Source organism: Mesoplodon densirostris, chromosome 4 (assembly GCF_025265405.1).
Source record: "Mesoplodon densirostris isolate mMesDen1 chromosome 4, mMesDen1 primary haplotype, whole genome shotgun sequence".
In the NCBI taxonomy this organism is placed as follows: Eukaryota; Metazoa; Chordata; class Mammalia; order Artiodactyla; family Ziphiidae; genus Mesoplodon; species Mesoplodon densirostris.
Window position 1 is genome coordinate 141,125,900 of NC_082664.1, and position 13,510 is coordinate 141,139,409.

A 13,510-nucleotide genomic window follows, 5' to 3' on the forward strand; every position below is an offset into this window, starting at 1 on the left:
TTAATGTGTTAGTTCTTTAAAAAAAACCTGAAGTGTGACAAATTATTAGAATTACAATTACATTGTTAGGTGGTATGTAAATGAAGAGCTCACATTATAGTGGGGGAATACAGGCAGACAAAGAAGTAAAACACAGATATTAGATGGCAATAAGTGTTGTGGAAAAATAAAACAGAGAAAGAGGACAGGGAGGGTAGTTAGGAAATGCCTCTCTGATAAAGTGTTATTGGAGCAAAGCTCTAAAGGAGGAAGTAAGGAAGTGTGTATGCCTTAGGGATGCTATGTGGGAGAAACTGTTGTAGACAGAGGGACTAGGACTGGAAAGCCACTAAGGTGAGTGTCTCATGTCCCAGAAGCAACTAGGAGGCCAATGTCGTAGCTCATTTACATGTACATGCCTATGAGCATGTAATACAGCCTAATTAACCCTTAAATGGAAAGGCTTCCTGTTGCTTAAAAAAAATTTTTTTTATTTTTATTTTTGGCTGTGTTGGTCTTCGTTGCTGCGTGCGGGCTGTCTCTAGTTGCGGCAGCTTCTCTTGTTGCGGAGCACAGGCTCTAGGTGCGTGGGCTCAGTAGTTGTGGCTCGCGGGCTCTAGAGAGCAGGCTCAGGAGTTGTGGCACACTGACTTAGGTGCTCCACGGCATGTGGGATCTTCCCAGACCAGGGCTCGAACCCATGTTCCCTGCATTGGCAGGCGGATTCTTAACCACTGCGCCACCAGGGAAGCCCAGGCTTCCTGTTGCTGACTTTTGATCTTAAAGCTGGTATAGGGGCATATACAGTGCTATTTTCTGAATGGGTCTGAAGAGATTGGAAATAGGACAGCTGTAATAGTCCTTCGTTCAAAGAGCTAATCGTTTAAAGGCAAGGAGAAAATTTATCATTTATGAAATAAAGCAGTCCATTCTGAACCTGAACATGTAACAACTTACAATCACCTTCAGGTGTGGCCTAAGAACTGCTAGGACCCAAACACATCAGCTATTTCACAGTGGTGAAGCTTTCGTACAACAGAGGAATCTGCCTTTATTTTCTGCCTGCTTCGTTCACATTCCTATATACTTCACATGTGGAAACACAAGATTCTGAAAAATAAAATAAGGTAACAGCATTTGCCTCAATCTGAGCAAATCTTCAATTTTGAGAAATCCACAAACATTAAAAATAATGTGTGAAAGAGAAACTGATGATACTAATAACTCAGAGACTAAGTAGATAAATGATCCTAATGGCAATAGCTTATTTAATAAAAACTGATTATTTACTATCCCTGAGTTATTTTAATAAATATGAATGTTTCTTACATCTACTTAATATTGTGAAAGACGTTAATAGCATAATAGCTTTCTTTGTTTCACTATGACAGAGATGGTTTCTTCTGTATGCAAGTATTTTGTCTGCTTCTCAGAAATAAAATAAATAAACACAAACAAACAGACTCCTCAGACTCCTAAAAATTCTGTAGCTTATCAGTCTATTTGTAGTAAAACATTTAAAAGTTAAATTAAGGTTTACAAATAAACTTTTAAATTAAAAAAATACTTCAGATTTTTAAAGGGCTTTAATTAATACTGTGTGCCTCCCCCCACTCCAATTTTTTCTATTTGTATACATCTTGATTCTTCCTGTTCCCTACCAAATATCTTAGAAAAAAATCAGTATTTGTCGGGACTTCCCCGGTGGTCCAGTGGGTAAGACTCCACAATCCCAATGAAGGGGACTGGGATTCAATCCCTGGTCGGGAAACTAGATCCTGCATGCATGCCGCTACTAAGAGTCTGCATGTGGCAACTAAAAGATCCTGCGTGCCACAACTAAGACCCAGTGCAGCCTAAATAAATAACTAAGTAAATAAACAAAATAACAATGATTCTTAAAAAAAATAAAAGAAATAATTGTTCATTTTTAAAAAATCAGTATTTTTCAAAGGCTGTCCAGTGTTTCTGAAATTTACATTTCTAGTCTCCACGTGAAATAGAATGTTTGTTCACACCTACCTTTTTGCCCAACGTAGACAATTCCTTAAAGTTCAGTCAAGTTTTAAGTTTTTGATAAATGTACATTTTTATGTCAGTTTAACAGACTTGACATAAGAACAGTAAAACCTCTAGGTACTCTCTTAAGCTTCTAGTTCACTAATACAGCAATCATGGGCAAGCAGAAATAAGGATTTGCTAAAAGCAACACCACTGGGACCTCCCTGGAAGTCCTATGGTAAAGAATCTACCTTCCAATGCAGGGGGCGCAGGTTTGATCCCTGGGGAACTAAGATCCTGCGTGCCGTGGGGCAACTAAGCCCGCGTGCCACAACTATTGAGTGTGCGAGCCTCAACAAGAGAGCCCACGCGCTGCAATCTACAGAGCCCCCGCACTGTGGAGGCCGTGTACCACAACTAGAGAGAGAAAATCCGAACGCCACAACTAGAAAGAGCAAACCCACACGCCACAACTAGAGAGAGAAAACCCACACACCACAACTAGAGAGAAACCCAAGCGCCAGAACGAAGAGATCCCGCATGCCTCAACAAAGATCCCATGTGCTGCAACGAAGACCCGATGTGTCCCCCCCACGACTATTATCCAAGAGCATGACAGTAGGAATTGCAGCCAGATTATGAGAGAGACATCTTTACTCAGATTATGAGAGATCTCTGCTCGAGACCTCCAACCACAACTGCCCCCTTTCAATTTCAGTGAGACCAAGAAGCATTACAGAGAAGAAACAAGTGGAAGGATGAGAATGCCTCTTCAGAAATCTCAATGACTGGTCAGCATCTACAGGGGTAAAGAGTGGGTAAAAATTCATCTTGGGGAAGGTAGGAGTTTTACCTACGCTGAGAACTGCAGAGTTCTCATTATAGATTCAGATGATGACTATACTGAAAGCCTTAAGCAGACTTTACAGAAGTGAGACCAATCTAAAGAAAGAAGGTAACATTTATCAACAAAACTGTAATTCCACTAGACAGTGAGGACTGTACCAATAAAAAAATTGGGGGGGGGGCAAAGGAGAATATCCCATTATTTACAATAGTGCTTGCCCAGTGAGTTGCCTCACTGTCTGTGAGTAGTACTCTTTGAAGTCCTTCAGTATCTATTAGACCAAAAGCTATTTCTTTAGCACCTTTTCATCCAGGAGCTTGAAGAATAAGCTCACCTTAAACAGTAAGTTGGAGGTAATGTTATACCTCTGCATGATAAAGTAGATCCAGTAAATGTTTCCAATTCAGTCCCACTCCATTCAGCAAGTATTTGCTAATTATATGTTATGTACTTGTCAATATACTAAGCACTGGGGATAACATGGTAAGTAAAAATAGGCTTGGGCCCTGCCCTCATGGAGTTTATGGTATGGTTGGAGACAAACAATAAACTAACAATATGAAAAAGGAGAATGCAGAACGGAAAAATGGTACCAGATGGTACAGGATGGTATGAGAGCCTAGACACTGGGGGATCTGACCTAATTAGAGGTCAGGATATATGCCTCTGGAAGCCCTAAAAAGCCAGAGGTCTCCCATGCTCCTCCTTAGTGACCATGAAAACAGCTTCTTCCTTATCACCTTGACCCTTATGGCAGCTATATTCCAAATCCTGATCTCTCCAATCACCTCCATCTTTCATATCCATCAGGGAGCTCCATGGGAATGCACATGCAACTCAACTGGATCAGCAGATTACTCATCAGAGCATTCTCCATCCACATCACCAACCTCTAGAAATGTCTCATTTATACCATTTTCTCCACCATCTTTCATGTTTAACCTCATAAAAGCGAAGTTCAAGGCTTAGACTCTGGAAAGATCTACGATTCTATATTCCTTTTGCACTTTCCACACACTTCAAGGGAGGAAAGGGAAAACTGTGACAGGACAGTAACTTAAAAATGACCCTTCCCACCACCTTTGCAATTTCTGCCTCCAAACGTTACCCGTTCCTACCAACATCAGGGCTGACACTGTGTTGCTTGGAGAGAGATCACTCGTTACATTTTAATTAGCTGAATCAATGTTGTTTTGTTTTTAACAATTTGGTAAATAAAATGAAGTACAGAGAATGGTTTATAAGGAAGAAATTGGCTCTTTGGTTTTCTTTCAGTGATTCACCATAACATGGAAGTAAAAGCTCTCTATGTAGCCCAGGCTGGGTACCAGCTTTCAACATTTACATGCAGTTTCCTGAAGCTGCATTAGCCACAACTGTTGCCTCAAGCTCTCCTTTCTTCCCTAAATTGCCTCCTGCTTTCGGTCAGTTAGCTTACCCCCACACCAAGAGAAATGCAGGTACTCTGAGTCAAGCCTAAGTGTATGAAGTAAAGTTATAAAATGCAAAAGAAAGAAAAGACAGTAGAATAACTTCACTCTGCACCATCTCCACATTCTACAGAAACTGGATTTTCTTTCCTTTCTTATCCAGGAACACTTGGTCAGTGTCAGAAAGTACGAAGTTTGAGGTAAGGGCCTTAAACATAAAGGTTATTTGTCTGGTTTTCTCTTCCATCTTCTATTCTGCTGCTTCTCAGGTTAAATGCTGACTTGGGTCTGGCCTGATCATACTCACTCACTTAAACACCCCCCCACCCCCCTACACCCCCACCCCCACCCAGCTCTTGCCTATTTCGCTCTTTTCCAGGGTGAAGTGAGTAATTTGAGTTAACTGGCATTCAGCCAGCCTCACATCTCCTCAGCCAAAACCCAGCTGCTTTTGGAGAGAAGGGAAAGGTTGAGATCTACTTACATTCACCTAGGACTGTCTCCTAACCCTGGCACAGAGAAGTGTTGTTATAGCAAATTCACCCTTCTCTAAGATCATGTTCTCAAGCTCTCAACAAAGATACTAAGTTTCTAGGGCAGAGAAGGCCAAAGGTTACAGCTTAACTGCTTTGCTTATATGCATTCTTGACAAAGCCCTCACTCCTAATGTAGGGTAGCCCTCAGAGTTACCAGGGACCCCTCTCAGGATTTAGACCTAAAGGAGGTCCAAAGTGCAAACCAGTGTCAGTGAATCATCTTAGGAACCTGGCTGGTGTGGGAAGGAGGACCTTAACACTTGAGCCCTGAAGACTTAACAGGCTTTGCCTGCTATCAGTAACTACTGTAAGCTACACAGAAAAACTCTCAAAGGTGGATGATTACATAGCTTCTAATAAAATATCCAGTTTTTAAAAAACTCCTCTTCTAACTTCTGTTCTTAAATTGTCTGAAACTTTGCCTAAAAAACACTAACATTAGGGACACTTCAGCCATTTAAAAGGCCATTATAAAATAAATGTCGGGGCCTCCCTGGTGGCGCAGTGGTTGGGAGTCCGCCTGCCGATGCAGGGGACACGGGTTCGTGCCCCGATCCCGGAGGATCCCACATGCCGCGGAGCGGCTGGGCCCGCGAGCCATGGCCGCGGGGCCTGTGTGTCCGGAGCCTGTGCTCCGCAACGGGAGAGGCCACAGCAGTGAGAGGCCCGCGTACAGCAAAAAAAATAAAAAATAAAAATAAAAAAAATAAATGTCATTGTTTACTTTGATGTTCATTTCTAGTTGCTATTTAATTTACTCTAAGTACCTATATTGGAATATTTGAACTTCACAGACCAGATAAACAAGTCAAAGAATCTCTAAAGACCCTTCCAATTCTAAAAGTCTACAATTTATGAAAGCACCATACATGTCTTTTACTTCATTAGTTTTTGCTCCCACTTATTATGGTGGGATGCCCAGAATGGTGAAAATGTGATTGCAATTACTATAAACCTAACATTAAACAAACATGATCCCTTCTACAAATTTATGGCTGGAAAATTTTAAGTTACTGTAATAACCTTCATCCCTCTCCTATCCTTTTCCTGCCTAAGCCCTCATTTCTAAGACTCTCTCCTAACTAATGGTAAGGAAACACTTGAGGCAAATATATAAGTAGGAGACAAGTAGGCAGCCTCCTTCTTCAAGTACCTTTGGAAATCTGAGGATTCCAACCAAACAAAAATGAATATAAATTTCTGTAGTAGTCAAGACAGGTTATGCAGTGTTACAGTAACCAATAACCCTAAAAGCTCCAGTGACCTAAACTTTTAAGTTCTGCTCATGCAACAAGACCAACACAGCTGTTACATAAACTCTTGAAGTAGCTACCATCTCTGTCATTGCCACTCAATGTGCCAGGGGGAAAGAAGAAGGAATATCTCACTGGTGCCTAAACCTTCGTCCAAAAATGATATACTTCACTTCTACTCACATGTTATTGACCAAAGCAGGTCACACTGTCCCACCTACTTCAAGGCAGTAGGGAAATGCAATCCCAACATGGCCCAGAAGCAGAGAGAACCTAGATTGTTTTGAACAGCTTTCACTAAAAGAGCTTCAATTCTTCCATCCATCCACTACGGTTTTTTTTGTTTTGTTTTGTTTTGTTTTTGCGGTACGCGGGCACTGTTGTGCCCTCTCCCGTTACGGAGCACAGGCTCCGGACGTGCAGGCTCAGCAGCCATGGCTCACGGGCCCAGCCACTCCGCGGCACGTGGGATCTTCCCGGACCGGGGCACGAACCCGCGTCCCCTGCATTGGCAGGCGGACTCTCAACCACTGTGCCACCAGGGAGGCCCCACTACATTTTTATTCAACAAAACCTTGAGTGTTTACCAAATGCCAGGCATTCTTTTAGGCATTAAGGTACAGAAGGGGTCAAAATAGTAAAACAAAACAAAACAAAAAAAACCTCATGGAGCACATATTCACTCCTAGAGCATCACAGTATCAACAGACTCCATTGTAGTACATTCCTCCCTGTCCCACTAGGCCTTCTTTCTCTCTTCTCTTTTCTAATAGCATTCTCCTTCCTTTGTCTTTGGCCATCCACCCCCAATCTCATCTAATATGTAATCTTCAAATCCTATAATCTTCATTTTCTAGGGCACCACTCCCTTCCCCTTTGTTGTAGCTCTATTTTAAAATAAAAGGTTTGGGACTAAGTAGCTTTACTCACATTTTCTGATCATAGCTCCTGGTACTTAGTAAGCCCCTTAAAAACTACTGAATGAATTAATGTAAATAACATATTCTACTTGGTAGTAGAAAGTTTTGGAGAAGACAAGCTCTACCCTCAATTTTTCAAAATCTGATCACATTCTGACCTACCAAGTGGGAACATCAGTGATGACTCCTAAATATGGTACTTTCCTTTCCATGCATTCCCACAAGAGCCTCACCCTATGGTGAACACGTAGGTCTGCCAACATCTGAAGAAAGCAACTGATTTCAACCCACTCAGACTGAAGAAACAAAAACACTTCAGCTTTGTTATAGCTCCTGGTTTGTTTTGCTGAGGTAGTGGAGAGGGACTGTGCCACTGAAATAGTATCCTATATAACCAGATGAGTAGGATTCTATAAAAAGTCCTACTAGCCTATATGATAGCAAGTAGGTATCATGAAGATATGCAAGACCCTGACATTACTCTGATTTTACTGTTATTTACTCCATCCTAGTAGGGTCTATGGCATCTAGCACCACAGCTTTCCAGACTATACATCAAATATAACAGCTGTCACTTTTGAGCTAACCCTGGTGAGGGTCTGAAGAAGACCACATTGTGCAAGGCCACACAAAACATTTCTGGACCCTCATCAAATGGAGACAACCATATGCTTGGTTAGAGAGTCCCCAACATTTCTTTTTTTTTAGAGATATCCTTTTTTTTTTAAATTTTATTAATTTATTTTTGGCTGTGTTGGTTCTTTGTTGCTGCGCATGGACTTTCTCTAGTTGTGGCAAGTGGGGGTTACTCTTGGTTGCGGTGCGCGGGCTTATTGCGGTGGCTTCTCTTGTTGCAGAGCATGGGTTCTAGGCACACGGACTTCAGTAGTTATAGTACGTGGGTTCAGTAGTTGTGGCACACAGGCTTAGTTGCTCCACGGCATGTGAGATCTTCCCAGACCAGGGCTTGAACCCATGTCCCCTGCATTGGCAGGCGGATTCTTAACCACTGTGCCACCAGGGAAGGCCCCCCCAATTTTTAAAAAATGATTCAGAATGGCATACAACTTTTCTGGAATATCTTTCCTCCTTTGTTTCTCATTTTCTCCGGACCTGAACAAAGCTTGCAAAATAAAAAATAGTGTAAGTTTCCTTTCAGGTTCACACTATGGTTTGGCACTGCTGAAAACATCCTGTCTGATTTCACTAACCCCATACTAAAAAAAAAAAAAAAACCAAAGAAACATGAAGAGATCTGAAGTCTAGTCCAGGATCTGTGGCTAAATTAGCTTTGTAATCAAAGCATCTCAGATTTCTACATCTTAGTTCCTCATCAGGAAAATGATGGAGCTAAACTACGTGATTTCTATGGTCTCTTCCAGCTCCAAAATGTTTTAAGTTTAGTGAAAGGCTCAGGATTTCCACTCCTGATTAGAATGCAGAAAGTTGCAAGAGACACCATTACTCTCACTCTATAAACCATGATAAGCTGAATAAGCTATAAAATTGTAGTTTTTTTGTTTCGTTTTGTTTTGTTTTTAAACATCAAGGGACTTCCCTCGTGGTGCAGTGGTTAAGAATCCACCTGCCAATGCAGGGGACACGGGTTCGAACCCTGGTCCAGGAAGATCCCACATGCCGCAGGGAACTAAGCCTGTGTGCCACAACTACTAAGCCTGCGCTCTCGAGTCCTTGAGCCACAACTACTGAGCCCACGAGCCACAACTACTGGAGCCCGTGCACCTAGAGCCCATGCTCCACAACAAGAAGAGCCACCACAATGAGAAGCCCCCGCTCACCGCAATTAGAGAAAGCCCGTGCACAGCAACAAAGACCCAATGCAGCCAAAAATAAACAAATAAATGTTTAAAAAACACCAGAAAGTTAAGGATGCAAAGAACTCTAAATAAATTAAGTTCTAGAAAATGTCAAGCTCTTCATAAGACAAGAGACCATGGCTATTCTCATTCTTGGCAAAGTGGCAAGAAAACAAGAAATTTTCCACTAACAGGACTAAGAAGAAACCAGCCAAATTTATAAATAAATTTTACTGGCTGAATGTGGATTCAGGTAACAGATTAGAATTCAGAGGAAGCCCAGTTACAAGCCCCACCTGTCAATTCTTCCCCATGGGTCCTCACTAAGTGCACAAGTCTGAAGCCAAGGCTGGAAAGCTGAGAGAAAATCTCATGAAGCACATAGGTCTCCACTGTGTACAAGACAGATGCCCTCTTAAGGTGGAGGCCAAAACAGGAATATGAGATAAACCCCTCCAAGTCACTCTGAATGTAAGGCAGATATTCTTCATAAGAAAATGGGCAAAAACATGAGTTAAATAAAGAAAACCTGAAGTGGTACTGAAAAGCGAAGAAAATGTCCAAGCAATCCAAAGAGCTGGCTGCTAGGCTGAAAAGTAGAGAGCCCCAAGGTTCAGAAAGCTGACAGGGCAGAAGTATGTGATGAGAAAATGGACAAAAACTTTCCAAAACTGATAAAAGACATCAACTCACAGACCTGGAAGCTCAATGAACAGCAAGCAGGATAAATACAAAGAAACCCATACTTGGGCACATCATAAACTGTTGAAAACTGGGGGGTGGGAAGGGTGGAAGAACAACTCTTAAAAGCAACTATGGAAAAGAGAAAAAATATATACTAGGGAAAAACAATAGAAACAATGGCTGATTTATCATTAGAAACAATGAAAGCCAGAAGACAACAGAACACCACCTTTCAAGTTCCAAAAGAAACTATCAACCCAGAATTCTACACCTAGGAAAACATACTTCAAAAATGATGAAATAAGAACATTTCAAAGAGACAAAAGGGAAAAGAACTTGTCTCCAACAGACTTTCACTACAAGAAATGCTAAAAGAAGTTGGTTACAGTGAAGTAAAATGACACCAAATGGAACCCCAGATCTGCAGAAAGGAACAAAATCTCCAGAAAGGGTAAATAATTGGAAAATGCAAAAAGCCTTAAAAACAAAACACATGTTTAAATGTTTTTAAGAGACTATTGATTGTTTAGAGCAAAAATAATAATGTACTGTAGCGGTTATAGCAGATGTAGAAGTAAAACATAAGAGCACAATGTGCTAGAAAGGGGTAAACTGAATCATGCAATCGTAAGGTTTGCAGTGTTAGTGAAGTAGTTTATATTATTCAAAACAGACTGCGATAAATAATGAAAGGCTCATGGGTCATCTTTAAACACCTTCTCCCTTTTTGGCCATTATGTATACTTACTAATATGCCCATCAATGGGGAGTAAAGGGAAGGGAAAAGAAAACTAAGTAAATCAACAATTTTAAGTAATGATTCATTTTGCCAAGCAGTTGTGTACTTTTCCATCAATAATAATACAAACTAATACATTAACATTTAAATACCACAGATTCGGGACTTCCCTGGCAGTTGGGCAAGGGGCATGGGTTAAATCCCTGGCCTGGGAACTAAGATCCCACTTGCCACACGGCATGGCCACAAATACATACATATGTACATACATTCATATATACATACCACAGATTCACTGACACTTCCAAAGAAGATAGAAATTAACCATGTTACTCAAGATAAATACACATATTTTATTATTTTTTCCCAAATATTTTAATTGAAATAATTTTGAGGGGCTCTACTTTCTACTTTAAAAGTATATAGTTTTTAAGAATTTAAGGACTTCCCTGGCAGTCCAGTGGTTAAGACTCTGCACTCCCAACGCAGGGGGAACCGGTTTGATCCCTGGTCAGGGACTAAGATTCTGCATGCCACGTGGTGCGGCCAAAAATTTTTTTAAAAAAGAGAGAGAATTTAAAAAACTACATTATGGAGTACAGCTCAAAAGTTCTAAGTTGACGATATAAATAACATTATCTGGTACATATTTATCCTACATTATCAGCTTTTATAAAAGCAATTAATGAAAAACATTTGTATTATAAAGGAAGTCACAGCAATGAAAATGAGAATAGAATTCTTTTAATAGTTAAATTTTAAAAGAATTGAATAAACAATAGCAAGCTTAAGAACGTAGTATGTGTGAAGCATACTACTCTTACACTAAATCCTCCTAACAACACTGCAAAATGAGTCCTAAGATCTTTAAAGAATTTAAATAATGCATTAAAAATCACATATCAGTGAGAGCCAGAATTTGAACCTCAGGTTTCAAATCAAAGCCCATGACCGTCTCTCAAATTATAATGTAATTTACTGACAAGTACACTACACATTCCCTCCCAACCCTTTAATAGTATATTTCTTATAGACAGAACATTCTTCTTCATAACCAAAATATAATCATCAAAGTCAGAAAATTAACACTGGCATAGTACTACTATCTAGTACTTGATCCCATTTAAGTTTTTACAATTGAACCAATAATGTACTTGAGAGCTAAATAAACCCAGTTCAGAATCACCTGTTACAATGACTACAATGCAATCTTTAATGTACTTTTTCCCTTTAGAAGTTTAAGGGAGTCAAGCAAACATTTTATACAGTGCACAAAAATTTACTGAGCACTTGGCACATGTCAGCCACTGTTTCCTGGTACAGTGGAGAATAAGACAGTTAAGGTTCTTCTGCTTCCAAAGACTTTACATTCTAATGAGGCAAGACTAACAAGTAAACGTAACTTCAGATTTGGCCAAGTGCTATGGCTGGGTGGCTTGGAAATGGCCATCTAAGGAACTGAAGCCTGAATAGTAAGACAGAACCAGTGTTGCTAAGAGATGGGAAAAGAGTGTTCCAAACAGAGGAAAAAGCAAATACAACCTAGAGCAAGACATAACTTGGTATTCTGGAGGAAAAGAAAAGATGCGACAGCGTCCTGAGCAAAGGAAGCAGGGAATGATGGCAAACACATGAGGCAGGATTCTGAATTTTATAACTAAGAAAGCTACTGAAGGATTTTAAGCAGACAACTGGCATGGTTTCATCTCCATTTTTTTTTTTTTTTTTTTTTTTTTGCGGTACACAGGCCTCTCACTGTTGTGGCCTTTCCCGGAGCACAGGCTCTGGACGCGCAGGTTCAGTGGCCATGGCTCACGGGCCCAGCCGCTCGGCGGCATGTGGGATCTTCCCAGACCAGGGCACGAACCCGTGCCCCCTGCATCGGCAGGCGGACTCTCAACCACTGCGCCACCAGGGAAGCCCTGGCTCATCTCCATTTTTTTTTTTTTTTTTTTTTTTTTTTGCGGTATGCGGGCCTCTCACTGTTGTGGCCTCCCCCGCTGCGGAGCACAGGCTCCGGACGCGCAGGCTCAGCGGCCATGGCCCACGGGCCCAGCCGCTCCGCGGCATATGGGATCCTCCCAGACCGGGGCACGAACCCGTATCCCCTGCATCGGCAGGCGGACTCTCAACCACTTGCGCCACCAGGGAGGCCCTCATCTCCATTTTTAAAAGATGATTCTGGCTACCAGGAGGAGAATGCACTGAAGATGGTCAAGTGAAAGCAGAGACCAGTTAAAAGCTATTTCAGTAGGCCACATGAGATGATGGTGACTGAGATTAGGCTCGTAGAAATGAAGATGTAAAACAGGAGACAAATCCAAATGATATTTTGGAGACCAAGAAAACTTGATGATGGATTAGATATGGTGGATAAAGGGAAAAATGGGTTTTAAGGATAACTCCTAGGTGACAATTACTGAGATGGGGAAGACTTGGAGAACAATATGGGAGAAAGAGGTCTATTTTGGACATATTAAGTCTATTTAGGTGAGAAGTCTAAACCAGAAACAAACACTTGAGAATTATTCACATATAGATAGTATTTAAAAAACTAAACTGAATGAGACCTCCTATGGAAAGAATCAAGAGAAGGGGGGAAAAAAGTCCAGGACAAACCTCTGGGATATGACAATACTTAGAGGCAGGAGAGGAGAGAGAAGCCTGTAAAAAAAAAAAAAGTATGACAAAGTATGAGGTAGGAGGAAAACAGGAATATGCGTCCCATAAACTAAGAGAAGCAGGCGAATAGGCAGAAAACTGTGGTCAATAATACTGAATGCTGCTGCAAGATCCTTTAAGATAGAATTGGTAAATGGATATGACTGGTAACCTTGACTAGAGTACTTTCAGTGGTGAGATGGTGACAGAAACCAGTCTGGAGTTGAAGAGCAAATCCAAGTGGAGAGAGCACACAGACAGTTCTTGAAAATCTGCTTGAAAGAGGATCAGAGAAATGAGGCAGTGGCTAGAGGAGAAGAATGTGGAATCAGGAGAGGGCTTATAACAGATTTCTATTCTATATCTGCACTGTCCAATACAGAAGTCAATAGCCACACATGGCTACCAAGCAACTGAAATGTAGCTAGCATGACTGAGGAACTGAATTTTTTTAAATTAATTTTTGTTTAAATAGCCACATGTGGCTAGTGGCTATATTGGACAGCACAGCTCTAGAGCACATTTGGATACCAATAAAGATGGCCCAATAGAAAGGGCAAAATTCACGATGCAGGCAAGAAATGAGTCCTTAAGAAGTCAAGAGAAGGAATCTAGAGCACAAGTGGAGGAATGTACAAGGGAT

General features: G+C 41.1%; 1 protein-coding gene across 4 annotated transcripts in view; it reads right to left on the bottom strand.

The window, feature by feature from the left end:
- The window catches only part of MAPK6 (mitogen-activated protein kinase 6), a 34,279-nt gene that overhangs the window by 14,935 nt on the left and 5,834 nt on the right, over positions 1-13,510 (bottom strand). The window contains exon 2 of one of the 4 annotated variants that reach the window (XM_060097335.1): positions 943-1,089. The exons of the other annotated variants lie outside the window; for them this stretch is intronic. The gene's annotated coding sequence lies outside the window, so the exon portion shown is untranslated. The remainder of the gene's footprint in view (positions 1-942; positions 1,090-13,510) is intronic. 4 annotated transcript variants of the gene reach the window in all.